Below are 22,074 nucleotides of genomic sequence, written 5' to 3'. Positions count from 1 at the left end.
CACTAACGGTGTCTGCGCCTCCTGAGTTACATAACCAGCCTACAGGTTCTTCTTAAATCACGTTTAAGCCTTTCTGCTCGTACCATACGAATCTCAGACTTCCTGATCTTTTCCATCACCACAAACAGCCTCGGAAGGACCCAGTGCTGGTCTACTGCTGCTGGACTTTCTCCGTATTTCTCTGTTAGCACTGAAGCAAACAAGTGCTGCAGAACACGGGGGGTGGAGGAGGAGGGTCATGTTGTGCCTTCATCAGCTCAGTCCACCACCCTCCCTCTCCAACGTCAGGCTCCACCACATCATCTGTTGGCACGCACCATGCATGACAGCAGTGTGGTGTGACCCTGCCTGACTGTCCTCAGCAACCCTGGCTGGTATAACCTGCCTGACCCCAATGACCGTGTGTAACCTCAGTGATCTTACCTGACCTCAGTAACCCTGTCTGGCCATGCTGACCCTACCTGACCTCAGTGACCCTGTCTTACTTCAAAGACCCTCACTGACCTCAATGATCCAGCCTAACCTTAATGGCCCTGTCTATACAAAGGTTATGGCTGACCCATAACCCATGCCTTCACCCGGTCATGACCCAGAGAAGACGCCGCTCCTCCTGGACCTGGGGAACGAGGAAGAGGTCAGCCCCTGACCCCGGGAAGGAGCCCCCACCATGCAGGCAACTTCTCGAGAATTTGGAGGTTGAGCAGCACCTCACGAGTGGCGTGTGAGGGGCTGTGTGTGGAGTCCCTGAATCTGAAATCGTTTGCATATTAAGCCATTTATTTTTTTTAGCTCAATAGGAGTATATTTTTTCGCAACCAAAAGGCAACACTGTCAGTGTCAGCTAATATAAGGCTGTGTTTTAAATTGTGTCCCACGGCAGATGGTATTTCTGTGTCAACAAGTTTCATTTCTGTTATTCTCATCAACTTGGGGGAATAATTCAAGATCTTGACCACTCTCGGAGCCGAGGGAAATGATCTTACTATCAGGCAAGGAAGTCAGCCAAGCCAGCTGCGCCGGACTGTCATTAACCTCAAACAAAGCCAATTAGAACAACGAGGGAAACGAACAATGATGTACATGAAGGAGCGAACTCGATGGTATACAGTGCTGATCATGAGGGATCACACACCCGCCTGGAGGGATTTAGATCCTCATGGTGGGAGGGAGTCATGGAGACACAAGTTCTTAAGAGGGTGCAAGAAAATATCTGACACGGATGAGGCCCCACGAGTGTAGACGCATGTCTGTCATGGCAGGAAAACTTTACCTCTTGAATATGGCATTGCTAATACAACGTAATCTCTCATCCGTAAAATCCAAGAAGTGAGATATAACACTGATAGTTAAAGGTCTGTTGATCCGTATGTCTGAGATATTAATAGGCCAAGCCCTTAAATCCGGCGAGAGATAATATATCTATAAAGATGTGACCTTCCTGTGGCATCCTTTCCTCACCCACCTTGTATCCGAAAGATGGCGACACACACGTACAGAGATGCCCTCATGATACACTCTTACCGGTGAGAGATAGCCAGAACTCTTGGCTGGAGATAGCCAGACCCCCGCTGGAGATAGCACCTGGCCCAGCAAACAGATAATGACATGAGCCGTGGCAAGCAACACCTGCGTCACACGATTCTCCATAAAAAAACCATCCGATGTTACACAACTCGATGGTCTGTATAGACTTCCTATCCAATCGTTTATGGTATATTTTGTGTATCTGAGACGGTTATTTCATCTATATTCCTATAATAAACGGGTGCACTGGATGACTTACATACGGCGAGTGATAAAGAAAATATATAACAAATATGAATATTTCACCAACTGTCACTTCCCAGAATAATGGAAAGAAGCAGTTGCCGGGTATCATTTTTCTTTGTGCTGGTACAACATGAAAAGCTATTGTTTGTATTGTTTCAATATTTAAAGATGCTACTGAATGAAAGGCAAAACAATACATTCACACAAATCTGGGTGTAGCTTACGCCTCCCTACTTGCATAAGCAATAAGGTTACAGATATTATGGCTGGATGGTGGTAGTTGGCATGTCTTTATAGTGAGCGTAATTAACCATGTGAACTTTACGCTGATGGCGACGCCGCACGCTCATTGGCCCTCCACCTCTTCACTATTCTCTACCATCGTACAACTTGTTACATCTGTTTATCTGTCTACATTTGCTCGGACATGATCCATTCCTTCATCCACCACGCTTACATTCTAGTACTTGTTTTCATCTTTTATTATCATGGTTCTTGCTTACTTTGCATATCTATGTTCTCTGCTCTAACCCAGCAGCAGCTGTCCAAGACTTAAGGCTTCACTACGTGTGTGTGTGTGTGTGTGTGATTATTAATGGTCTATTATCTCTTAACCTTGTATGTAAGTACCTTTGTCTTTACTTCTACACACACACACACACACACACACACACAAGACAGCCTAAGCCAGCACTTATCCACCAACTTAGAGAGAGAGAGAGAGAGAGAGAGAGAGAGAGAGAGGATGAGCACCTAGGGGAGGTGTAGGGGGACTGCCATGCCCAAAATTCGAACCCCATCAGGAGGTTTGTGTGTGTGTGTGTGTGTGTGTGTGTCGGGGTGAGGGTGCTAGGGAGGGGCTTCCATATGATCACGAGAAGTAGGCCTATAGGGGATTGCCAACCTCGGGGGCTTCCCTCATATGCCAGGAGTACTTATCTACCCACCTATCTACTTATCTATTCTCCAGCACCCACGATGACATTTTGCCCCAGAGGCGAGTGTAGCGCGTAGCGCCTGCCGACCGTCTTGCTTGCTGACTACAACTGTTCCTCTCCGCAGCCAGGAACATTCCACCACAGCCACGCCTGGCTTCATCTGGGACTGACTTCAACCATAAGTCAAGTTTTCTTTTAAATGTTTCCGTAGTTGTCCAAACATGACTCATATTTCACCAGATAATGCTGTATTATCTTTCCATTTTCTTCTCTGGATTCCTCTACGAATTTTCTTTCTCATATCCTTTTCCCACATGCGCTTCGTCGTGTATAACCGCTACCTCACATGCCTGCAACTCCAGGGCAACAATCTTCATAGCCTCAGTGTGCTGCCCTGCACACATCATCCACCATCTCTCCCTTCATTATTCCTGTACAGTCTGAGTGGTTTCCAAGTGTCACGATGGATGATAGGTTCCACGCCCTCCATCTTGCTGGATAATAGGTTCCACTCCCTCCATCTTGCTGGATGATGGGTTCCACTCCCTCCATCTTGCTGGATGATAGGTTCCACTCCCTCCATCTTGCTGGATGATAGGTTCCACTTCCTCCATCATGCTGGATGATAGGTTCCACTCCCTACATCTTGCTGGATGATAGGTTCCACTCCCTCCATCTTGCTGGATGATAGGTTCCACTCCCTCCATCTTGCTGGGTGATAGGTTCCACTCCCTCCATCTTGCTGGGTGATAGGTTCCACTCCCTCCATCTTGCTGGGTGATAGGTTCCACTCCCTCCATCTTGCTGGATGATAGGTTCCACTCCCTCCATCTTGCTGGATGATAGGTTCCACTCCCTCCATCTTGCTTGTGAAGTATTTCTCAATCGTCTCGAACCTGTTTACTTGTCAGGTGACTGGTGACGCTCCCCTTCCTCAACCTTTCTTCTCCTGTGACCAGTAAACATTTCCACCATTAGTTTTCTTCTCTCGTTGTGAAGGGTCTCATTGTCATACCACTCGCTGCTGTTCGTGATAACAGGTTGTTATCACTGTGTTGCTTGACTTCAATAATAGCAGGTTGTTATCAGTGTGTCGCTTGACTTCAATAATAGCAGTTTGTTATCAGTGTGTTGCTTAACTTTGTGTTTCATTTATGACAACACCTGTGGATCGTCGAAGTGTTCCTCACCTTCTATGTCTTTCTGTGCTGGGCTTTGGTATGGTGTCCACGGTCTACTGTCAATCGTTCCATAGACCATAAACTTGAATTTCGCTTTCTTTAAATCGCAGCAGCTCTTCTTCTGCCTGGCGCAGGGAGTCTGTGTCTGTGTGTTCTGATCCTATTGCTTCACTGATCCTACTGCTTCACTTCCTCTGTAGTGACTGGCTCATGGCCCTGTAGTGAATGGCTCATGACCCTGTAGTGAATGGCTCATCATCCTGTAGTGACTGACTCATCATCCTGTAGTGACTGGTTCATCATCCTGTAGTGACTGGTTCATCATCCTCCTGGTTCAATATTTCTTTATGTATATTTTCTCTGAGAGAGAGAGAGAGAGAGAGAGAGAGAGAGAGAGAGAGAGAGAGAGAGAGAGAGAGAGAGAGAGAGGCATAGCAGGTACAACGTATCATATCAAGTAACCCAGAAATTGTCATTATGTTGATTAATGTTACGGTCACCCTTATGTGCGCTACGTGCTGACCCACGGTGCTGAGCCACGGGTCAAGGTGCTGACCCCAGGGGCCGTGATGCTGACCCCAGGGGCCATGATGCTGAGCCCAGGGGCCATGATGCTGAGCCCAGGGGCCATGATGCTGAGCCCAGGGGCCATGATGCTGAGCCCAGTGGCCCACCAACTTCACACCAGGTCCGGTCTGGATCAGTGTGGAGATGGGCACGTGGAAGACGACCTGTGTCACCACACACAAGACGGGCCGCAACACAGCGTGAGGACCTGTTGCCCAACACTGGCATGTATGGTGGCGGGAGGACCACGTGAGGACCTGTTGCCCAACACTGGCATGTATGGCGGCGGGAGGACCACGTGAGGACCTGTTGCCCAACACTGGCACGTATGGCGGCGGGAGGACCACGTCATCTCGGGGAAGTAAAACTAATGCCACCACCGGTTCCAGGCCCCAGTGGGCCATACTCCCAAAAGCCACCGGTTCAAGGATGCGAGCCTTACGACGCCTGCCGCCAGGGGAGGGTGCTGCCCCAGCAGATGGGGCACTGCCGGCTACACAGGTCACACACACACACACACACACACACACACACACGCACACACATACACACGCACACACACACACACACGACCATCCAGGTAGGGTGTTTGTACCCGAGGAAATGAGAACATCGGTTTTACTGTGTGATATACAGTGTGGCCCTTCAGGTTGACCAGGTGACCTGCAGCACCAGGTTACCTGGCATGGCACCTGGTAACCTGGGATTACAGTAACGTCACCTTGCGCTGCATGCGTCAAGCCTGCGCTCTACCACTCACTCCTCTTACGAAACCTCGGGTCAGACATTCTTGACCGGCACCGACAGCCATGACCTTACCCCCCCCTTCCCCACCAGGAGTGTGCCCCCCCCCCCCCCCACCCTGAATCATGCAGGGATTTAATCATGACACAAACTGGTCCGGGATTTCAAGGTCACGCTGGTGTTACATAAGACCTTCACAGCCCTTGGCATCATCACTTCCAGACACGGTAACCTGGTCTGGCCTTCTGTGTGATTTGATGATGTAAGAGAACAGCGGCTGGCAGTAAGATAACAGCTGCTGACAGTAAGATAACAGCTGCTGATAATAAGATAACAGCGGCTGACAGTAAGATAACAGCTGCTGGTAGTAAGATAACAGCGGCTGGTAGTAAGATAACAGCTGCTGGCAGTAAGATAACAGCGGCTGGTAGTAGGATAACAGCTGCTGGCAGTAAGATAACAGCTGCTGGTAGTAGGATAACAGCTGCTGGTAGTAAGATAACAGCGGCTGGTAGTAAGATAACAGCTGCTGGTAGTAAGATAACAGCTGCTGGTAGTAGGATAACAGCTGCTGGTAGTAAGAAAACAGTTGCTGGCAGTAAGATAACAGCTGCTGGTAGTAAGATAACAGCGGCTAGTAGTAGGATAACAGCTGCTGGCAGTAAGATAACAACTGCTGGTAGTAGGATAACAGCTGCTGGTAGTAGGATAACAACGGCTTGCAGTAAGATAACAGCTGCTGGTAGTAAGATAACAACTGCTGGTGGTAGGATAACAGCTGCTGGTAGTAGGATAACAGCTGCTGGTATTAGGATAACAGCTGCTGGTAGTAAGATAACAGCGGCTGGCAGTAAGATAACAGCGGCTGGCAGTAAGATAACAGCTGCTGACAGTAAGATAACAGCGGCTGACAGTAAGATAACAGCTGCTGGTAGTAAGATAACAGCTGTTGGTAGTAAGATAACAGCTGCTGGCAGTAAGATAACAGCGGCTGGCAGTACGATAACAACGCCAGGCAGTAAGATAATGGCTGAAAGCAATAACATTACAGCTGCTGGGAGAGATAAGTACTTACTTACTTATTTACGGCGGGATTTTATCAAAAGACAGGGCAAGGGCGAGCGCGTGGGGCTCACCGCAGGAAAATATAGTGTTATGGGTAGCGAGTCGTGTGAGTTTGATGTTGTCAAGTGCTATGTGGTAGATAGAGGGGTATCTGTGGACTGAATACCACCTACCCATAGAAAGAGAAGACACACACCTGGGCCAAAGGAGCTGATCTCGACAGCCACTGAAGTGATGGCTCACTGCGCAGCCGGCGCTAACCCTCCCGATACCCAGGCGGGGGCCGTAAAACCCAAGAAACAAAAACTGATCGGTGGTTCCCTACCACCTACCTGAGAGAGAGAGAGAGAGAGAGAGAGAGAGAGAGAGAGAGAGAGAGAGAGAGAGAGAGAGAGAGAGAGAGAAATGAGATGCATATTTTGACTAATTTTGGTCTGACATTCATCATATTAGTTTCTAACTCTACAAACTCAACAATGTTCCTCATCAAACTTTAAAATGTAATGAGGAAAGTTGGGCCACGCACTGCAGGCAGGACTAACACAAGAACTAGTGGTTGACTTCAGTCAAAAAGTCAGGAGTTTATATTTCCTTCTTGCATGCAGACAAAGCAAGTGGGTGGAGCCTAATCTATGCCCGCCTACAGGTTCATCATCTACCAATCAGAATCTAAGCAAGTGGGTGGAGCCTAGTTTATGCCCACCTACTGGTCCATTATCTACTAATCAAAACCTAAGCATGAGGGTGGAGCCTAGTTTATGCACGCCTACAAGTCCATTATCTACCAATTAAAACTTAAGCAAGTGGGTGGAGCCTAGTTTGAGCCCGCCTACAGCTCCAACATCTACCAATCAAAACTCTAGACGTATGCGGGTGGAGCCTAATACGTGCCAGTCATCTGCAAATCAAGACTCAAGTAAGAAAGTCATCTTTACTCCACCTTGACACCTCCTCCAGACCACCAATCACGCCACAGCTTTCTAATCGTTAAGAGAAGGTTGAGCCACACGATTGGTCGCGACATACCTGGGGAAGAGAGAGAAACAAGATCTTAAACGAGCTATGATCTAACATGGGAAATCTTTCCTAATTATCAACTCTAAATGTATGAATGTTGGACTGTGTCAACTCCAGCGAAGCTGCGCACTACCGCTCAACTACCCTGAACATGCGCATACGACTGTACTCCCCGGGAAAGTGTGCAGCAAGACTGGTATACAGTGAAGGTGCGCAGTAGGACTAGACTATGGTGAAGGTGCGCAGTATGACCTCCCGGAGGCTGACCAGGCCTCTTCTTGTTATCTCCAGCCAAGGCTTCTCTTGTCTCTTATCTTAAGATTACAAAAACCTGCACCGTCACTGTTGATCACTATAACCCCCCCCCCCCCCCCCAACACACACACACACACACACACACCAGCTGGAACCTGGCCGGTAAAACTGTACAGTGTACAACAACGTGGGATAACTGTCCCATGTGTACAATGTTCACAGTTGTACACAGGCATGTGTGAACAACCATGTGCACCGAACGAGGAGGGAGTTCTACCCTGGTGGAGCCCCATCTCTTGAACTTTATCTACTCTCGTACTTCTTGAATTTCTGTACTACGTTCACATTCCAATTATCCTCCATCCACCCAATAACTCAAAAGCTAAGGAATATATATATATATATATATATATATATATATATATATATATATATATATATATATATATATATATTTTTTTTTTTTTTTTTTTTTTTCATACTATTCACCATTTCCCGCATTAGCGAGGTAGTGTTAAGAACAGAGGACTGGGCCTCTGAGGGAATATCCTCACCTGGCCCCCTTCACTGTTCCTTCTTTTGGAAATTGAAAAAAAAAAAAAAGGGGAGGATTTCCAGCCCCCCGCTCCCTCCCCTTTTAGTCGCCTTCTTCGACACGCAGGGAATACGTGGGAAGTATTCTTTCTCCCCTATCCCCAGGGATATATATATATATATATATATATATATATATATATATATATATATATATATATATATATATATTCTTTTTGCTTTGTCGCTGTCTCCCGCGTTTGCGAGGTAGCGCAAGGAAACAGACGTAAGAAATGGCCCAACCCACCCCCATACACATGTACATACATACGTCCACACACGCAAATATACATACCTACACAGCTTTCCATGGTTTACCCCAGACGCTTCACATGCCCTGATTCAATCCACTGACAGCACGTCAACCCCGGTATACCACATCGATCCAATTCACTCTATTCCTTGCCCTCCTTTCACCCTCCTGCATGTTCAGGCCCCGATCACACAAAATCTTTTTCACTCCATCTTTCCACCTCCAATTTGGTCTCCCACTTCTCGTTCCCTCCACTTCCGACACATATATCCTCTTGGTCAATCTTTCCTCACTCATTCTCTCCATGTGCCCAAACCATTTCAAAACACCCTCTTCTGCTCTCTCAACCACGCTCTTTTTATTTCCACACATCTCTCTTACCCTTACGTTACTTACTCGATCAAACCACCTCACACCACACATTGTCCTCAAACATCTCATTTCCAGCACATCCATCCTCCTGCGCACCACTCTATCCATAGCCCACGCCTCGCAACCATACAACATTGTTGGAACCACTATTCCTTCAAACATACCCATTTTTGCTTTCCGAGATAATGTTCTCGACTTCCACACATTCTTCAAGGCTCCCAGAATTTTCGCCCCCTCCCCCACCCTATGATCCACTTCCGCTTCCATGGTTCCATCCGCTGCCAGATCCAGTCCCAGATATCTAAAACACTTTACTTCCTCCAGTTTTTCTCCATTCAAACTTACCTCCCAATTGACTTGACCCTCAACCCTACTGTACCTAATAACCTTGCTCTTATGCACATTTACTCTTAACTTTCCACGTATTCCCTGCGTGTTGTAGAAGGCGACTAAAAGGGAAGGGAGCGGGGGGCTGGAAATCTTCCCCTCTCATTTTTTTTTTTTTTAATTTTCCAAAGGAAGGAACATAGAAGGGGGCCGGGTGAGGATGTTTCCTCAGGGGCCCAGTCCTCAGTTCTTAACGCTACCTTGCTGAGGCGGAAAATGGCGAATAGTATGAAAAAGAAGATATATATATATATATATTTTTCTTTCATACTATTCGCCATTTCCCGGGTTAGCAAGGTAGCGTTAAGAACAGAGGACTGGGCCTCTGAGGGAATATCCTCACCTGGCCTCATTCTCTGTTCCTTCTTTTGGAAAATTAAAAAAAAACGAGAGGGTAGGATTTCCAGCCTCCCGCTCCCTCCCCTTTTAGTCGCCTTCTACGACACGCAGGGAATACGTGGGAAGTATTCTTTCTCTCCTATCCCCAGGGATAAAAGTATAAAAGTTATATATATCCGGGTACACACGTGTTGTTATGGGCTGTGATCACGCCACAGGTGCCATGTATTGAGGAATCAATTCATAAACCTGATTTTAATGATTTTATCAACTCCTTCTTTACAACTTTTCTGACCAGTTTCTTGCTAAACTTCATATCATGAATTCAAGGTTTCTAATGTTTTCTCAGAACTCGCCTCTCTAGATTCTGATACCACCATCTCCGTTGCCCTCCTCTGGACCTTCTCTACTAGCTCTGTGCTTATTTAGGTACGATGACCAAATTTTTATTATGTTATGTGAGATGGGAAGGGCGACTGAGGCCCGAATCAAGGCCATCCCATCAACGCAATATATATATATATATATATATATATATATATATATATATATATATATATATATATCCATCCTAGCCTGATCTAGTTACCTATTTTATCGACAAGCACCTAAGGGTGGATGAACAGCCGGGTTGACTGTGATCCGACTGCCGCAACCAGGATTTGAACCTATGCGGTCGACCCTGGGCGGCCCGTGAATAAGTCATGCCAGGGAACGCTATCCACTACACCATATTCTAGTTCTTGCCTCGTGTAGGATGTGAAGAGCTTGATGAATATTTTCATTATTTACATAACTGATTGTGGCTTTAATATCTGCCAAATGTCAGTTCGTCTCCTTTACTATCCTCTTAATGTGGGACTCTGGGCAGTAAGGTTTGGGACAACGCTTACACCCAAGCCCCTCTCACACCCACATTCCAGCACCTTATTTCCTGTGTGATGATATTAATATCAATGTCTTCATTACTTTGCAGTTTCACTCCTGTTGAATTTCACCAACCATATATCAGACCCACTCTTGGAGTTCGTCCAAGTCTCCTTGTAAGCTGAAGTAATCTTCCTCGTTTCTCGCCCCCCGTCATGACTCTGGCATCATCCGCAAACACATATTCAGGCACAAGTCCAATCCTTCTGGCAGGTCAATCACAAAGACCATGAGACAACAGACCCAGAACAGAACCCCGAGGTATGCAGATGGTGGTGACCTCGACCTAAACCAACCTAACGCAGTAGTCTTCCCTTTATATCCAGCTGATGGTCCACCATCTCCACCTTCCTCCTTGAGCACCAGCGTGGTAAATGCTCGCTGGCAGTCCGGTTGCAGATAGTTCACCCAGCCTTTCTTTCTGTCTGAGACAGAGCTCACTCTCTCGTAGAAATCTAAAAGGTTTGTTACACATGATTTCCTTTTCCCTGTAGCCGCACTGATCCACACTCCCTTATTTACCTTTGCTTTCTGAATACTTTTAACTGTAGTTTACACAGCCCACTAGTCAGGCAGACAGACCGGTGTGTGGTCCTGCATATCACCCCTACCAGTCCACTCTCTTTATGACAAGTATGACGGCTGCCCCCTTTCCAGTCTAACTTTCCTCCAGCGATATCTGAAACACAAGATGGTTTTTGAAGTGTTTCTGTACGCATCTCTAGTGTGTGTGTGTGTGTGTGTGTGTGTGAGATTACCTATATGTAATGACTCTCGTGTGGCAGTGTCAAATGCTCTCTGGCAGTCTAGACACAAACAATCTATCCAGCTTTCTCTTTCGTCCAATACACAGCTCACTCTCATAGAAATCTACGAACGGCCGTCACAAATGACCTCCTTTCCCTGAAGTGTCCAGTCTGGCGGAGGTACACACTCTCTCTCTCTCTCTCTCTCTCTCTCCTCAGCAGGATGTCATGCAATTGCTTCCTGATTATCTTTTCCAGAACTCTGAAGCCATCACTCGTCGGGGTGACGGTCTGTAGGTCAGGCCTTCTTCCTGTCTCCTTATTGATCAATTCCTCCCCATTTTCCTTGGCCTTCTCCCTGGACGTGAGGCCAGAGGTACCCATGTTCTTTGTCCCCTACTGTAAATTTCACCGAACGTTTCATGACAATGCCTCACTTCCCGGCGACAGAAATCCATTTCCCAACTGCTGTCACCACAGACTCTGCTAGATTTAAGTGTAGTTTCCACGATTAAATCTCTTTAAATCTTGTCTCATCTCAATTCTCTTAACATTCTCGTTCACCACATAATCAAACTTAAGCATTTAATGATCACTTTGACCGACTGGTGTATCATATGTGATCATACTATCCATGTTAGTATGTATGAAGCTAAGATCTAGTAATGATCAATCCCTCTCACTGAGACCACTCCCTCTTATCCTAGTGTGTTCATTAAAATGCTGGAGTTGGATGTTTTCCAGTACACACACACACACACACACACAGACACGCGCGCGCGCACACACTTAAGAACGTGAGTCTCCATGACGCGCTACCACAATAAGAATCCAATTCCTCCAGTGTTTCTCTTTATAACCTAAATCCCCATTATAAGTACCTTACCATCCCTGAGAAGTGCGTTTTACTGCTTCTTGTGTGTGTGTGTGTGTGTGTGTGTGTGTGTGTGTGTGTGTGTGTGTGTGTGTGTGATTACCTATTTGTACTACATGGGAAGTTTTACATTCGTGGGGTCCTATCACTCGAAAATTCTTTATTATACAGCTTAAATCTACGTCAGCAGTTTGCATTAAACATGTTCTCATCCACCACTCTTATAATATAAAAGTTCTTCTACACTTTTTTTTTTTTTTCACGAAGCTACTTGCCTAATTTCATGTTATATTTCTGGTTGCTCTGCCCTACATCCTTCGTGGAACTGCTCACCATCCAAGTCATCGATCTGTTTCAATAACTTAAAAGGTTGTGATCAGGTCACCCCTCACTCTGTGTGTGTGTGTGTGTGTGTGTGTGTGTGTGTGTGTGTGTGTGTGTGAGTGTGCGTTTCGGGGAGAGAGTTTTACAGTCATGTTGCCCCGTCTCTTAACCTTGTATATATGTACCATGTCTTCATTCCTAAGCATTTATGTAACACACACACACACACACACACACACACACACACACACAAACACACACACACACACACACATCCTGCCCCCGTACATCACACTAGACCCTGACATTCTCCAGTTGGTTAGAAACATCAAACTTCTTGGCGTCGCTATGGACGACGGTTTACTTTGGAAGAGACATGTCGTCAGCACCCCCTAGTCTCGTCACCGCCACTAAACAGCTACAGAGAGGAACTATAAAAAAAAAAAAAAAAAAATGCATAAAAGAGCATACAAAACCATTCTGGGCCCATCTTACACCACCTACCATGAGGCCCTCATCTGGCTGACCCTGTCCACCCTCTCCCACCAACACAGGCAGCTCACATGGCAATATGACAATAAACATCTAACATCCTCCCCCTTCTCCCCTCACCCTCGTCAGAGACACCTCCAACCCCCTCCCAGACAACCCACCACGGACCGCCGCTCGTCACCACAATCATCTGCCACTATATCAAGCTATAGCTCACGTGATTATCCAAAGCGAGGAAATGTCCATCCTCACCTTGATCATAAGCTCTTGCATGGTTAATTAACTTGTTACCATACTCTTCCAGTTCGGTAATATCTGTAATACCTCAACTGTGTATTTTCAACCGAAAAGCCTAAATACAATAAACCGTTATTCATTTACTTATTCATTATATTTATACACGCCAACCTAAGCCAGGTACCCATCTATCGACCAGCCAGCCCCAAGGAGAGGATGAACACCTGGGTTGGGTGTAGTCAGACTGCCACGCCCAGGATTCGAACCCAAGCGGGTCCAACCCTGGGTTGGCCTGCGGTGACTCATAGTCAGTAATGCTAACTCGTTAGCTTGGGATAGCGCGTAGCACTCAACCCAGGGAAAATTGAAGTTTAGAAGAGTAGCGTGAGCTAAACGTTGTTGAGTTCCTCAAGTGTGAGATAGAGTGTATATAATATTCAGCGAACAGAATGACAGCAACCCATTTTGTGATAGGCAGGAAGAAAAGACAGCAACCTGGTCCAGGGACTGGAACTCGACAACCACTGTAGTGCTGGCTCACTACGCCACCGTCACTAACCCTCCTGAGACCCAGGCAGAAGTGCGTGGATTTTTGTAGTTACCAATACAGGGTAGCGTGTGTAAGGATATGAGTATAGCGTAGCGTGTGTAAGGCTCCGAGTATAGGGTAGCGTGTGTAAAGCTACGAGTATAGCGTTAAGTAGCGTGTCCAGAGTTGCAACGGCAGTGTTCTCTTACATGAACAGTTCAGACGAGAAACAAAACCACTCAGACCATCACAGAATAGTTACATGACCTTAATTAGCAACCAAGGTATCCTAACGAAGCAAAATTCCCATCATTAAAACGTAAAAAAAAAATGAAAATAAAAAAGTTATACTACGAAATCACAGCACTGACTCCCAAGGCCGGCAACTAACAGGCCAGCGGCGTATGGATACAACCCGACCTGGCAACTGTTCTACAATATTTCATTACGCACGAAACGAATTTGTCTAAATTCTTCGTTCGCAAATGTTGCCTTATGCTGACGTATCCTCCACTAAGACCATTACGTACCAGTGTTCAATAATAATCTTGTTAATTTCTACTTTATTATTGACGCGGTTTTATGATCTACATTTTTGCAATGTAGATGTGAAAAAGAAAGAGATCAAGTGTGTTGGTAGAGACGTCAGCAGCTTTGGTGGACCCAAAACGTGATGGCCCGGAGACCATTTAACTTGTGGGCCACACACACCAGGTTTTTATGAAGAACAGCGGTGGTAAAACAAGGACATTCGAAAGGTCTGCCTCACGTGGAAGGTCTGTACGTATACCTTGAGCAAAGGAGACGTCCACGTCTTCTTAAGTGTAGCCAGTACAGGATATTGAAGTTGATTCTTAAGATATTCAAACCTCTTCCCCGAGTCATATTGGGGGAGGTAAACAGGTCCTGCCTCCATGACGGACCCAAAACTTTCTACATCACTAATGATGCGAAGTGTACAGCCTTGAGGACAGAGGCGCTAATGGTCTCTCTGTGTGTAACTAAGAGGTCAAGAACAGCATCTTTACTGCAGGGAATTTATAGATGACTGTAACTTGTGAGCCGGGCAGGAAAATGTAACAAGACGGTGGAATTTCCCGCTGTGTAACCAGGGAAAATCTTTGAGAAAAACTCCTAAACTGGAAGTGCTGCAAGTTGTCTTAGCTCCATAACAAGATTAGTTAAGAACTACTTTAAGACGGAGGATATGAAGCTTCGTCTGCACAACGTGAGGTATGTCAGCGTCTACTGCCGAGACGCTGGCCAGGAGCAGCAACTTAAGTGAGGCTGGCTGGCACGGGGAACAGCAAGCCAATTCTGCACACACCATCTTCTTACGTCTGCTGTCATAATCCTGAATGATCGCATTTGGTCACGGAGGAGGTGGAGGCGGTGGTGTGTGAGAGGGGAGGAACTTCCTAGTTAGGTTTTTACCCAGATTTCAAATATGACGCGTGTGTGTGTTCATGTCGTGCGCTACGAACGAACCCCATCCATTCTAGGCTACATGGTACACCGGATGTCTTAAGCACTAGGCTACAAGGTCACTGGCCGTCTTAGGCACGGACGAGCGTCAGCAAAAAAAAAAAATCAAGTTTGAGAAAGTGGACCAACAGAACGACCATAGCCATGTACGGATCTGGTGGATGAGCCTAACACACACACACACACACACACACACACACACTACCCCCGGCTCGATACATTGTAATACAACTTATTCACTGGTTCTGTATTCTCCAAACCAATCCTACGTTAAACTATAAAAGAGTTTAAGAGGTGAGTCTTAAAGTTACCTTCTCCTACGCAAGGAATAAAGACTAGTAAGTAGCCAGGATCGTAGCAGCAGCTCTCCCCGGTGGATCAACAACGATCAGCTGTGAGATGTAAACAAACTCGGGCGCCACGCTAGTCTTGTGTGCACTTCTTTAAAAACACTTCACTTTCATCTACTACCTCGAGTAAACTGATATAACTAAAAGACAATCGTAATAAAAACAAAACTTTTTAAGACACACAAATATTTCACAACGAAGTTTCTCGTCTCGCCACCACGTCAGCCGTAGTATGGCCAATACCTTCCACCACACTCCTCGCTGAAGGTGGCACATGGTAGCTTTATCGCAACAACACCTGCACATGTGTTATTCAAACAATTCTTCGTCCACAGTTGTTCTTCGGGGGGTGTCTGGGTGTCTACCTTCTGACACGTGCCACAGCCAGAAGGTTACTGTATACAAGTCTAACCTTAAGAGCAAGAATTCGTAATAACGAGAACGCGTTAAGAAATATAAACCTTCAACCGATTCACACGTTCCTGTTCACTACAGCGAGGTTCGACCATGCATATATGAAGTTCGCTGTAGCCAGGATGTCAAAACATGTTTCGTTATAACCAGCGTGTTAAACAAGGTTCGTTATAAGCCAGGATGTCAAACAAGGTTCGTTATAACCAGGGTGTCACACAAGGTTCGTTATAACCAGGGTGTCAAACAAGGTTCGTTATAACCAGGGTGTCACACAAGGTTCGTTATAAGCCAGGATGTCAAACAAGGTTCGTTATAACCAGGGTGTCACACAAGGTTCGTTATAAGCCAGGATGTCAAACAAGGTTCGTTATAAGCCAGGATGTCAAACAAGGTTCGTTATAACCAGGGTGTCAAACAAGGTTCGTTATAACCAGGGTGTCACACAAGGTTCGTTATAAGCCAGGATGTCAAACAAGGTTCGTTATAAGCCAGGATGTCAAACAAGGTTCGTTATAACCAGGGTGTCAAACAAGGTTCGTTATAACCAGGGTGTCAAACAAGGTTCGTTATAACCAGGGTGTCAAACAAGGTTCGTTATAACCAGCGTGTCAAACAAGGTTCGTTATGACCAGGGTGTCAAACAAGGTTCGTTATAACCAGGGTGTCAAACAAGGTTCGTTATGACCAGGGTGTCAAACAAGGTTCGTTATAACCAGGGTGTCAAACAAGGTTCGTTATAACCAGGGTGTCAAACAAGGTTCGTTATAACCAGGGTGTCACACAAGGTTCGTTATAACCAGGGTGTCAAACAAGGTTCGTTATAACCAGGGTGTCAAACAAGGTTCGTTATAACCAGGGTGTCAAACAAGGTTCGTTATAACCAGCGTGTCAAACAAGGTTCGTTATGACCAGGGTGTCAAACAAGGTTCGTTATAACCAGGGTGTCAAACAAGGTTCGTTATGACCAGGGTGTCAAACAAGGTTCGTTATAACCAGGGTGTCAAACAAGGTTCGTTATAACCAGGGTGTCAAACAAGGTTCGTTATAACCAGGGTGTCAAACAAGGTTCGTTATCAACGAGAAAGAAAAAAGTTGACTAAGCAACACGCGGAGGTAGGGAAGTTCCACATCCAGGACAGGTTTGGCTACCAGGTGGGGGGGACGGGGGAGCTGGGTGGGTAAGTGGATGGGTGCTACGTGGGTAGTGACCAGGTGACCGGCTATTCACGAGGTACTCAGTGGGTGGTAGTGACTCTCAGGGGAGGTCTTATCAATGTACGTGGGTGTTACATGGATGCACGCCGCTATGTGGAATGGGTAGGTACCTACTGTACGTGGGTGATACAGTAAGGTGACTCTCAAGTCTGGTAGTGGGTGGGGTCAGGGGAAGGCTAAATGGGACAAGTGCCCACGTAGGCAGGTGGTAAGTCATGTGTCGATGGATGCAAAAAATGAGCCAAAAGACCTAGTGGAGGGTAGTGCCCATGTAGATATAAACTAGTTGGGTAAGTGGTCATGTACGTCATCAGTAGTGGGTTAGGAAAAGGACAGCTGATCTACCAGTGAATGTTTTATTAAATCTGGGACAACAAGGCGAATGTTGCTAGGTGATTGCTGGGTGACCAGGGCAGTGGATAAGACGAATGTGCTAGGTGATTGCTGGGTGACCAGGGCAGTGGATAAGACGAATGTGCTAGGTGATTGCTGGGTGACCAGGGCAGGGGATAAGACGAATGTGCTAGGTGATTGCTGGGTGACCAGGGCAGTGGATAAGACGAATGTGCTAGGTGATTGCTGGGTGACCAGGGCAGTGGATAAGACGAATGTGCTAGGTGATTGCTGGGTGACCAGGGCAGGGGATAAGACGAATGTGCTAGGTGATTGCTGGGTGACCAGGGCAGTGGATAAGACGAATGTTGCTAGGTGATTGCTGGGTGACCAGGGCAGTGGATAAGACGAATGTTGCTAGGTGATTGCTGGGTGACCAGGGCAGTGGATAAGACGAATGTGCTAGGTGATTGCTGGGTGACCAGGGCAGTGGATAAGACGAATGTGCTAGGTGATTGCTGGGTGACCAGGGCAGTGGATAAGACGAATGTGCTAGGTGATTGCTGGGTGACCAGGGCAGGGGATAAGACGAATGTGCTAGGTGATTGCTGGGTGACCAGGGCAGTGGATAAGACGAATGTGCTAGGTGATTGCTGGGTGACCAGGGCAGTGGATAAGGTGAATGTGTAAGACGAGGTAAACGGGTAGATGAATGCTGGGTGACCAGGGCAGTGGTGGGTGTGCATGAGGAGGGAGGTGGGTAGATAAGTGCTAGGTGACCAGGGTAGTGGTAAGGTGACTGTGGTTGACGAGGCGGGTGATAGTGGCTGCTGGGTGACCAGGACAGTGGTGAGTGTGGGTGGTGACCCGGTAGGTGACTGCTGGGTGACCAAGGCGACAGTAAGGTGAGTGTGACTGACTCGATAGATAATTGTATCGACTCCTGTGTGACAGAATAGGTGATTCTTCACTTCCAGGTGACTAAGGCAACAATTTGAGGGATGACTAGCTGAAGTTACTTGGTGACAAACATTAACACGGCAGGTGAATGACTAGGTGACAGAAACATTAACATGACCCATCTGTAATAGGTAGGCTCCTATGTACAAGGCAGTCCCCACTGTACAAGGTAGTCCCCACTGTACAAGGTAGGCCCCATTGTACAAGGTAGTCCCCACTGTAAAATGTAGTCCCCATTGTACAAGGTAGGCCTCACTGTAGAAGGTAAGCCCAACTGTAGAAGGTAGGCTCAACTGTGCATGGTAGTTTCCGCTGTACAAGGTTGTCCTCACTGTACAAGGTAGGCCCCACTGTACAAGGTAGTCTCCACTGTACAAAGTAGTCCCCACTGTACATGGTAGACCCGAGGCTGTACAGGGCAGAGTGCTGGAGGCATGATCCATGTGTACATATGTGTGAGGAGGCTGCCATATGCACCTCTCGCCAGATACCTCGACCAAAATAAAAGCGTCAGACTCAGGAGTGGTGGAGGGCCAGTGCGCTGCTGCTGCTGCATCCAGCCAAGCCCAGTCAATAGCAGCAGCAGCAGTAGGAGTGCAGGCACGAGCAGCAGCAGCAGGCACCGTGCACATGTACTATCGACCAGCCACACCAGAGGTAAAGGTCTTCGTAATGTACTATACTTCCGGTCCTCCGTCTCCCTACCATCACCCCGCTCCCTTCATGCCCCCGCCCTCCACCATCACCCTCCATGCCCTCCATCACCACCACCCTCCATGCCCTCCACCACCACCCTCCATGCCCTCCACCACCATCCTTCCCGCCCTCTACCTCCCCCTCCGTGCCCTCCACTAACGCCCTCCGTGCCCTCCACTAACACCCTCCCCGCCCTATACCTCCCCCTCCGTGCCCTCCACTAACACCCTCCGTGCCCTCCACCCCTCCGAATTTAGGCCAACAGTACAGGTGTGGGTGGAGTCAGTGTTACCATGTGTCGTCATCATTGTCACAGCTCGTGGTTACACCCCCCAAATCCAACCCCCCATCCCCACCTCTGTTGCCACTCACTCTCCCCCTCACCCCACGTGCCGCCCCTTACCCCCCCCCCCATCTCTTTCGGTCTCATTCTCCACCACACAAGCCCGGGTCACCCCCCCCCCCCCATCCCAGCCACCACACTAGCCCGGCTCACCCCCAGCCACACCACTACTCCCCCTACTAACCCCAGCTCCGAGTCTCTCTGTAGCCTCGCCAGCCCTCCCGGCCCACACCACCAATCACCCCACAACCCCAGTGGAGGGTGTCCCCATACAGGTGTCACCAGTGGAGGGTGTCCCCATACAGGTGTCACCAGTGGAGAGTGTCCCCATACAGGTGTCACCAGTGGAGGGTGTCCCCATACAAATGTCACCAGAGGAGGGTGTCCCTATGCAGTTGTAACCAGTGGAGGGTGTCCCCATACAGGTGTCACCAGTGGAGGGTGTCGCCATACAGGTGTCACCAGTGGAGGGTGTCCCCATACAGGTGTCACCAGTGGAGGGTGTCCCCATACAGGTGTCACCAGTGGAGGGTGTCCCCATACAGGTGTCACCAGTGGAGGGTGTCGCCATACAGGTGTCACCAGTGGAGGGTGTCCCCATACAGGTGTCACCAGTGGAGGGTGTCCCCATACAGGTGTCACCAGTGGAGGGTGTCCCCATACAGGAGTACAGTACACATGTTATCAAGCTCCCCGACCCCCCAGCTTCCGTCCATCATGCGGCTGTGGCACAGTCCACAGCGAGTGTGGCCATGATGGCACCCACCTACCTACCTACCCACCCACCACCTGGACGTGTACAATCACCCAGGCACTCCACACCTCACAGTGATGGGTGTGTACACCACCTGGACGTGTACACTCACCCAGGCACTCCACACCTCACAGTGATGGGTGTGTACACCACCTGGACGTGTACAATCACCCAGGCACTCCACACCTCACAGTGATGGGTGTTTACACCACCTGGACGTGTACACTCACCCAGGCACTCCACACCTCACAGTGATGGGTGTGTACACTGTCATCCTGATCGGGACAGTCCTTGTGTCCTACAGGGGAAGATAAAGTATACACATGATGGTGGTGGCCTATGCTATGCCTGAGCAATACACTTCTCACGTCTACTGATGTGTGCTGGTAGGCCGATAGTACGTGCCAGGTCGGCTTACGTTATCAACACCCACACACCAGGCAAGACAGACTCACCCTCACCCCACCTCCACTCACTGTTGTCAACCCTACTGTATAACCACGTCCTCCACGCTCTACTGGGAACTCAACATCGTCAAAGTCTGCTTCAGAGCAGCTGCGACAGCTGTACAGGTGCCGTAATAATGTGGGCAGCTATGTCATATCCCGCCGTAATAATGTGAGCAGCTATGTCATATCTCCAGAGGTTGTATTCCTCCTAGGATGGACCAGTACCGACCGCATATAAATACCTGGGGTGTCTCATCCAACACCTCTCTCGTAACCACACTGGAATCAGAAACCTTCCGTCTCGTAAATATTCTCTCTCTCTCTCTCTCTCTCTCTCTCTCTCTCTCTCTCTCTCTCTCTCTCTCTCTCTCTCTCTCTCTCTCTTACGGTTATCATGTTTGTCACTGTTCTCGTGAGCCGTCTATATATATATATATATATATATATATATATATATATATATATATATATATATATATATATATATAGATAGATAGATAGATATATCCCCCTCCCTCCTCCCCCGGCCTCAAGCGTCTGGCCGCTGCTTCCCACTTGTTCTGTGCGGCGGGCGACCTGCCACTCGAAGATTGGCCGTTACAATACGTAGGTTGGTAAATAGGAAGAAAAACAAACTGCGTATCTGTTACACTTATCACATCATGCACATACATTACATATGTTACTCTCGGTACAACAGTGTACCATCAGTACCATACTGTACCGTCAGACAACACTGTACCATCAGTACCCCATTGTACCGTCAGTCAACACTGTACCATCAGTACCATACTGTGCCATCAATACCCAATTGTACCGTCAGACAACACTGTACCATCAGTACCACACTGTACCATCAGTATCACACTGGGGACCACCTGTCACACCCTCCCATGTACGTGAACTGTACCCACTGTAAGTTCGCTCTGTGCTTGCTTCCACCTACACCCTGGCCATGGACCCTCCATCTACCCCCTGGCAGTGGACCCTACACCACCAGGCAGTGGACCCTCCACCTACCCCCTGACCATGGACCCTCCATCTACCCCCTGGCAGTGGACCCTCCACCTACCCCCTGGCCATGGATCCTCCCTCCACCCAGGCTATCATGGTAATGATGCCTCTCTATTTTTAGACAAATGGCGATATGCAAAACAGTCATTAAAGAATACTTCGCGTGGGTGGTGTGTGGTAGTCGTGGCAACAGTGGTGTTCCCTTGTGGTCGTACCTCCTGTGGGTGGTGGTGGTGGTGTGTGGTGGTCATGGCAACAGTGGTGTTCCCCTGTAGTCGTATCTACTGTGGGTGGTGGTGGAGGTGTGTGGTGGTCGTGGCAACAGTGGTGTTCCCTTGTGGTCGTACCTCCTGTGGGTGGTGGTGGAGGTGTGTGGTGGTCATGGCAACAGTGGTGTTCCCCTGTAGTCGTATCTACTGTGGGTGGTGGTGGTGGTGTGTGGTGGTCATG

At 47.9% G+C, this 22,074-nt stretch overlaps 1 protein-coding gene across 4 annotated transcripts in view; it reads right to left on the bottom strand.

The window, feature by feature from the left end:
• Window positions 1-22,074, bottom strand: part of LOC139749613 (monocarboxylate transporter 14-like) — a 154,212-nt gene that overhangs the window by 97,859 nt on the left and 34,279 nt on the right. Inside the window, exon 3 of one of the 4 annotated variants that reach the window (XM_071663745.1) lies at window positions 7,206-7,291. The exons of the other annotated variants lie outside the window; for them this stretch is intronic. The gene's annotated coding sequence lies outside the window, so the exon portion shown is untranslated. The remainder of the gene's footprint in view (window positions 1-7,205; window positions 7,292-22,074) is intronic. 4 annotated transcript variants of the gene reach the window in all.

Source organism: Panulirus ornatus, chromosome 7 (assembly GCF_036320965.1).
Source record: "Panulirus ornatus isolate Po-2019 chromosome 7, ASM3632096v1, whole genome shotgun sequence".
In the NCBI taxonomy this organism is placed as follows: Eukaryota; Metazoa; Arthropoda; class Malacostraca; order Decapoda; family Palinuridae; genus Panulirus; species Panulirus ornatus.
The sequence above is the reverse complement of the archived record's forward strand: the minus strand, read 5'-3'. Positions and strand labels throughout refer to the sequence as shown.